Below are 8,078 nucleotides of genomic sequence, written 5' to 3'. Positions count from 1 at the left end.
ACTCATAATTCACAAGTCTGTGTAGTCCTGAGTATACATAATTATGTCCTAATTCTTACCTACCTAAGAGATTTGTAAATTAGAAATTTGATATTTTCCTCTGGTTCTTTTTCTTGTAAGTTGGCTTGACATAACAACAAACAAATGTTGGGATTTCTAGGAATTAAGTGATATCATAGCATACTCTCTACAGATACGTATGTAATGTGCTGTGCTGCTTTGTAATACCCTGGGAACAAAGCATTTGATGAAAGAAAGAAACAAAGAGAAAGAGAGGAAGGAAAGAAAGAAGGGGAAGGAAGATAAGAGGTAGGGAGGGAGGAAGAAAAGAAAGAAGGAAAAAAGAAAATAATCATGATTTCAGTGGAGTTGATAAATTGGAAATAAGGAGGGTAGCCACCATGGAGTTTGAAAAATCGATATACATTTTGAATGAAAGTCTTTTTTGTGGTATGAAAAGAAATACATTTAATCCTGGCACAAAGATCCTCAAGCTTTTGGGATTACCTTAGTGACAGGAGTGTTTTTTGCCACACAGTAGGAGCACTTTTTGAATTTATGCTAAAGAGGTGACCCAGGGTGAGGCTCTTAGATAACCTCTGCATGGGGCTGGTTTCCAGAAAGACCAAGTTATTAGAGAGCTGGAACTTTAAGCCCTACCCACCAACCACTGAGAAGAGGGAGAGGGAGTAGCTACAGATTAAACTCTGTAAAAACTCTAGATAAGCTTCCAGATTGGTGAGCCAGAATGTATCCATGTGCCAGTGAAACTGAGGCAGGACTCTGTGGGGCTCCTGAGCATGAAAGCATTTCTGCCCCTGTCTTTTGTAAGAAACAGACTCCAGGCTCCATGACCTTCCCTGAGTTCCAAATGACAGATTTGAACAGTTACTAATCTGGGAAGGGAAGAGAGACAAAGACAACGGAGAGGTAGTCAAGAAATAATGGTGCAGCTCTGGGGGTAGAGACCTACTTCCACCTCAAGGGATACATATAACAATGTCTTTAAGCTCTAATATATCATCATTCTTCTTAAAAAACAGAGACATTACTTTGCCAACAAAGGTGTATAGAGTTAAAGCTATGGTTTTCCCAGTAGTCGTGTATGGATGTGAGAGTTGGACCATTAAGAAGGCTATTACTTACTTGTTAGTCGTCAGTCATGTCCAACTCTTTGCGATCCCATGGACTATAGCCCATCAAGTTCTTAGTGCATGGAATTCTCCAGGCAAGAATACTGGAGTTTGTTGCCATCCCCTTCTCCAGGGGAACTTTCCAACCCAGGTCTTCCACATTGCAGGCAGATTCTTTACCATCTGAGTCACGAGGGAAGTTACCAAAGAAGGCTGAGCCCCAAAGAATTGACTCTTTCGACCTGTGGTGTTGGTAAAGACTCTTTAGAATCCCTTGAACAGCAAGGAGATCAAACCGGTAAATCCTAAAGGAAATCAACCCTGAATATTCTTTGAAAGGACTGATTCTGAAGCTGAAGCTCCAATACTTTGGCCATCTGATGCAAAGAACTGATTCATTGGAAAAGACCCTGATACTAGGAAAGATTGAAGTCAGAAAGAGAAGGCGGGGTGACAGAGGACAAGAGGATTGGATGGTGTCATTGACTCAATGAACATAAGTTTGAGCAAGCTCCGGGAGATGGTGAAGGACAGGCAAACTGGCATTCTGCAGTTCATGGGGTCACAAAGAGTGGGACACAACTGAGCGACTGAACAACAACAATTCATACCAGGTAAAGACACCAGAGGCTACATTAATGGAACCGGAGAAGCTCATCAAGAAGATTGTTGCTGTTGCTCAGTCACTAAGTTAGGTCCAACTCTTTGTGACCCTCCATGGACTGGAAAATCCTATGGACAGAGGAGCCTGATGGGTTACAGTTGATGGGGTTGCAAGAGTCAGACATGACTTAGCGACTAAACCACCACCACCATGGACTGCAGCATGAAAGAATCCCCTGTCCTTCACTATCTCCCAAAGTTTGCTCAGCAACCACACCCTAGAACCTTTGTTATAATACCCCTCATCCAGTTCAGTTCAGTCATGTCCAACTCTCTGCGACCCCATGAATCGCAGCACACTAGGCCTCCCTGTCCATCACCAACTCCCGGATTAAATCCTCCCAAGTTAGGACATACAATTTTCCAGGGTAGAAACCTACTGTGTACCTCTTTGCCTGACAAAGCAACAAAGCTATTCTTTTCCTGAGTACTCAGTTGCTAAGTAATGTCAGACTCTTTGTAATCTCATGGATGTAGCCTACTAGGCTCCTCTAACCATGGAATTTACCAGGCAAGAATACTATTGGGGTTGCCATTTCCTCTTCCAGGGGCTCTTTCTGACCCAGGGATTAAACATGTGTCTCCTGCATTGCAGGTGGATTCTTTACCATGGGAGCCACCTGGGAAGCCCAATCTTCTCTGCTTCACCCAAAATTCTGAAATTCACTTTGTCAGTTGGGCAAAGGGGTCAAGGTTTTGGCATCACCAGGAGGGTGGTACACCTTAAATTCACAGGAACAGAAGATCCTGTGTTTGGGACTTTTCTGGACCTTGATCTACATATCTCTTTATCAGGCTGTTTGTTTGTATCCTTTAAGGTTCTTTATAATAAAGCAGTAATCTTAAGTCCACTAACTTCCTGAGTTCTATGTGCTGCTTTAGGGAATTAATGGAAACCAAGGAGGAAGTCATGAGAACCTCCAATTTATACTAAGTCAGAAGTACAGGTAGCTAGCTGAAATTGCAATTGGCATTTGAATCAGGGGCCATCTTGTGGGACTGAGCCCTTAAGCTGTGGGGTCTGGCACTGTTTCCAGGGAGATAGTATCATAATTGGGCTAAACTTGTGGGCCTCTCTGATAGCTCAGTTTATAAAGAATCTGCCTGCAATGCAGGAGACCCTGGTTTGATTCCTGGGTCAGGAAGATCCCCTGGAGAAAGGAAAGGCTATCCAGTCCAGTATTCTGGCCTGGAGAATTCCTTGGACTGTATAGTCCATGGGGTTATAAAGAGTTGGACACGACTGAGCAACTTTCACTTACACTTGTGGAATACCAAATCAGTGGCTGTTCGGAATGGGAGAATTGTTTAGTGGTGTGAAAAAATACATGTTGAACTTATCATTAAAGGGATAAATTATATGTTACCTTTTATGATGTCCAGTTGATTTGGATGTAGAAATTATAATGAATGTCTTGATATAAAGCTGTACTAAAAAAATTATCAAAGTAAGGTAGGATAGTGACCTGTACTATTTCTGACACTTTTATTGAAAGTCAGAGCTGCCTATTAGTGAGTTTCTTCTAAAGGTCAGAAATACACAGAATGGTATATGCAGCTCTCAATTATGTGCCCACACTTAACAGAGAGAAGCTAATTACCTTGACCATATGCTTCCTCCCTTTTTCACTGGGAGTCTCTCATGTTTTGCCTTTGCCCTCTTCTTGTACACATTTTCTTTTAATTGCCACCTTACTATCAAATGAAAGGAAAATATTGCTGTAGGGTTGGGTGGAAATTATAGGGTTTTCAACATTCCCCAGATGGGCTGGCTCCCTGACTTAGGGACTTTGCTTTCCAGAATCTAAGTTTGAAGGTTGTGGCCCAATTCTTAACTCAGAGATCTATGAACAACAGCACAGCATGTGGCTTGGAAAACAGGACTTTATACAAAAGCCCTGGAGGAAGAGAAAGACCTCTGGCTTCCTATTAATAGTTCTTCAGCTATGTGGTCATGGCATGTAAATTCACTCAGCTTCAACTCTAAAATAAGTTCTGTGGATTAGTTAACCTCTCCTGTCTGCTTTAGTTGTAACTTCTTGCATCTACAGTGTAGATGATGTTTTAACTCTTTTTCGAGGCTTCTTCACCCCCATCCCCATCCACTCCCAGGAACGTGTTAGGAGGAATCTTCCATTGAAATGTACATTACTATCATTCGTGTTCACCTTTGGATCTTCCCCCAGATCACAGGCCTGATTCCTATAGACAAGACTCTGCCTTATTCGTCTTTAGAACATCAATTCTTTGCATAATGTCCAGCTCATGGCAGACACTCAGTAATGACTGATTCAAGTAACTATTTGTGTGTGTGTGTGTGTGTGGGATATAGCTAAAAATCAGTTTATAGTTATTTTCTCTTTTTTTAATATTAATTTATTTATTTTACTTGGAGGCCAATTACTTTACAATACTGTATTGGTTTTGCCATACATCAACATGAATCCACTCAAGTAACTTTTTAAAGAAGTGATTTAATGACATCAATCATTCAAACAACAGTTTCAAGCAACAGTGAAACTAACTCATTTTCCTGACCTCCTGAGTCTAGTACTGATATTGGGAAGACCTAGAAAGGAAAAGAGTATATTTTTCACATTGCACACATAATGGCATGAACATTAATAACTAAGATGATTGAATGCTAAGTGTAAACCCATAAGTGAAATTATCTTACTGAATAGGTGCAACAAACCTCTGAGATAGGTATACTTAATAACATCACTTTAATGACAAGAAAATTAAGACTTAGAGTTACATAATATGCTTAAACTTTCACAGCTAGTGAGCAGGGAAGCCTGAATTATGGTTAATCTGACACCAGAACCATTGTTTAACCACTGTGGAATTCTGCCTCCAGGCCCCAAGCTTTATAGGCAACTAGTCAGTGAGTTAGGGTTCCACTCTTAAACCTCCATTTCCAGCATGTTCTGTCAGTCTTCATGAAAGCAGGATCTGCTCATAATAGCTAACCATAGTTGGACTTATCTGCTTGTAGGTTTTTGAAAGTGGGCAAAACTTAATTCAATTAAAGTTGCCTTTGTAAAACATGAGTTAATGAACTTTGGATATACCAAATTCAAGACTCCTCTGAGTCAGTTTCAGTCACTAATAACAACAGAGCATCACTAGTTACAAAAAAGTATGCATAAATAGGTGGCTGATGTAATCGTGATATTTCCATTTTATTAGAAAAAGATACAATCAGGAAATAAGATATGGTGAAATATTTCCAGATGATTAAGATACTTGGATAATAGAATAATGGCTCCAGATAGATCTTAAAAGAAGAAATGGGGTGTCAATTGAAAGAAGTATATATTTGCTTGTGTTTTATGTGCCTGAGTGTGTGTTTTGTATGGAAACTAATAAACAATATAGACTCCACATATGTGTGGGCATGTCTAAAGAGTGCCTGAGATGAGCTAATTGTTTATCCTTTCCCTTTGTGTGACTATCACCATGAATATCTTTTCTTATGTCTTACACACTGGATGCCTTAGGTAACATCATGACATGACTTTTGCAAATTTTTTTGCTTGTTTATGTAGTGAGTGATCTCCCCACCCTCATTGCTGGACACATTCTGTGTTTTGCTTCAACACTTTCCATGAAGATGGTTCCATCACCTAAAGGCAGGGATGTATATCCTTTTATGGTGGCCTTGGCTACTTAACAAGCATTTTGTGCTAAGCTTGAACACAGGGCTCTCAAGCACTGCTGTGAATGTAACTTTTTGGCTGTGTAATGCCTATGGTGTTAGAAATGATAACATTCAGCGAAGATATTTTCATTAAGTGTCTTTTGTTCAACCACTGATAGGAAAATAGTGCAAGAAGTGAAAAACAAAACAAAACTCCTTTCCATTTAGGCTTATTAAATATTCAAGTGATTCCTCAAATATACTCAGCCTTGCTGTGGCTTCATTAAAGCACAGCTCCATTGCATTTTACGATGAAACACTGGTACAATATGCTTCCTGCAGTGGCTACCCACAAGCAAATAGATTGCTGCATTCCTCACCAGCCAAAACTCAGAAGTAGCCCAAAGTCAAAAGTATTATAGTAATCAAGGGTGCAGGTTAGTGGCATGGATAATGATGGTAAAATCCACATCAGTGAAAAAAGAGGCCACAACTTCCTCATCAAGTGCAGATGGAAAGAACAAACAGCTATTTCTAGTCAAAGCTTAGTGCCTCTTATTCAGAAGTCACTTCTGAAGACCTGAGTTAGATAGCCTACATGTCCATCAAGAATCCATGTTCAATAGTGACAGTGTTTGAAATGATTAAAAATGATTATTTTTAAGACTATGTAAAAAAAAAAATTATGTCTACCCAAAATCACTGCAGATGATGACTGCAGCCATGAAATTAAAAGATGCCTACTCCTTGGAAGAAAAGTTATGACCAATCTAGACAGCATATTAAAAAGCAGAGATATTACTTTGCCAACAAAGGTCCATCCAGTTAAAGCTATGGTTTTTCCAGTAGTCATGTATGGATGCAAGAGTTGGACAGAAAGCTGAATGTCGAAGAATTGATGCTTTTGAACTGTGGTGTTGGAGAAGACTCTTGAGAGTGCCTTGGACAGTAAGGAGATCCAACCAGTCCATCCTAAAGGAAATCAGTCCTGAATATTCATTGGATGGACTGATGTTGAAGCTGAAACTCCAATACTTTGGCCACCTGATGTGAAGAACTGACTCATTTGAAAAGACCCTGATACTGGGAAAGATTGAAGGCAGGAGAAGAAGGGGACGACAGAGGATGAGATGGTTGGATGGCATCACCAACTCAATGGACATGAGTTTGAGTGAACTCCAGGAGTTGGTGATGGACAGGGAGGCCTGGCATGCTGCAGTCCATGGGGTCACAAAGAGTCGGACACAACTGAGTGACTGAACTGAACTGAACTGATGTCTACCATGAAATGATATATGAAAAATAAATACTATACAGGAATCAAGGTATGGCATTGAAACATGTAAAATATCATGTATGAAATGAGATGCCAGTCCAGGTTCGATGCACGATACTAGATGCTTGGGGCTAGTGCACTGGGACGACCCAGAGGGATGGTATGGGGAGGGAGGAGGGAGGAGGGTTCAAGATGGGGAACACATGTATATCTGTGGCGGATTCATTTTGATATTTGGCAAAACTAATACAATTATGTGAAGTTTAAAAATAAAAGAAAATAAAAATAAAAAAGAATTATAATTGCAGTCACTAAAAGTACTGTCTAAGGTCCTGAGACCAGAGAGGGGAATAATAAAGAAAAAATGGAGCAAACTGTAAAACCTAAAACAATGAGCTCCAATGTTTGAGTAATTGCTATATGCTAGGCATTTCCCAAAGCTTTTCATTTATATTATTTTATATAATTCCAGAACAATTCAGATATATAGGTATTTGTACACTTTTATAGATAGGAAAACAAAGCCAATACTAACAAGTGAGTGATTTACCCAAAGTCAGTGAGTACATGAGAATATAAAACTCCAGATACTTTGCACTATGCTTTATTCCTTTCTCATGGTAAATGATGTTTGGTTGAAAGACAAGATTACCCAAATTTTAATCTCCTCTATTGTTCTAATTTTATTAAATTGACTTTAATTTTTTAATATGCTTTGAACTATAAGAAAAACAGCATATTAATTCCTGATGCAAGATTTCAGTCTTAGCTTGCAGGGCTTTTTTTTTTTTTTAACTGAACTATACATTCTGAGCCATAATAACTTTAGATTGTCTATCTGTCTAGAACATCACCTGAACCCAAGCCCATGGTCAACAATTAGCCCAAAATATTCATTAAAAAATGTGTGCTCTAATTTTTGAGATGGGATTTTGAATTTATGCAGGGACATGATACTTTTTTCCACAAAATCTTTTATAAAAACGAATGAACCCCTGGAGGGTTCAGGAGTCAACGTAATTGTGTGGGCAGGATTTATTTGTACAGTGAATCCAATAAAACAGTTCTAAAAGGTTATTAGCAATAAAGTCACTCAAAATAAACTTAGTTCCTACATTAACACACAACTTTTCTAAAAGGAACTACCCTTAATTTTAGATTATAGTTAGTCTTTATTCATTCATATATCCCAGAAATATTTGTTGTAAGATTGTTTATTTCTACATATTCTTCCAGATCTTAGAAAAGGGAGGGTCCAGGGACTGTCATCAATAAATTGTTTAAATCTGAGAGGAAACAGAAATAAATAGGTGACTACAATTACGGACATGTGATTGTCAAAAAATCTGTTGGCACAATTAAA

Source organism: Bos grunniens, chromosome 6 (assembly GCF_055505025.1).
Source record: "Bos grunniens cultivar Pamir isolate PY7600 chromosome 6, Bosgru_T2T1.0, whole genome shotgun sequence".
Lineage (NCBI taxonomy): Eukaryota > Metazoa > Chordata > Mammalia > Artiodactyla > Bovidae > Bos > Bos grunniens.
This window is presented reverse-complemented; position numbering follows the sequence as displayed.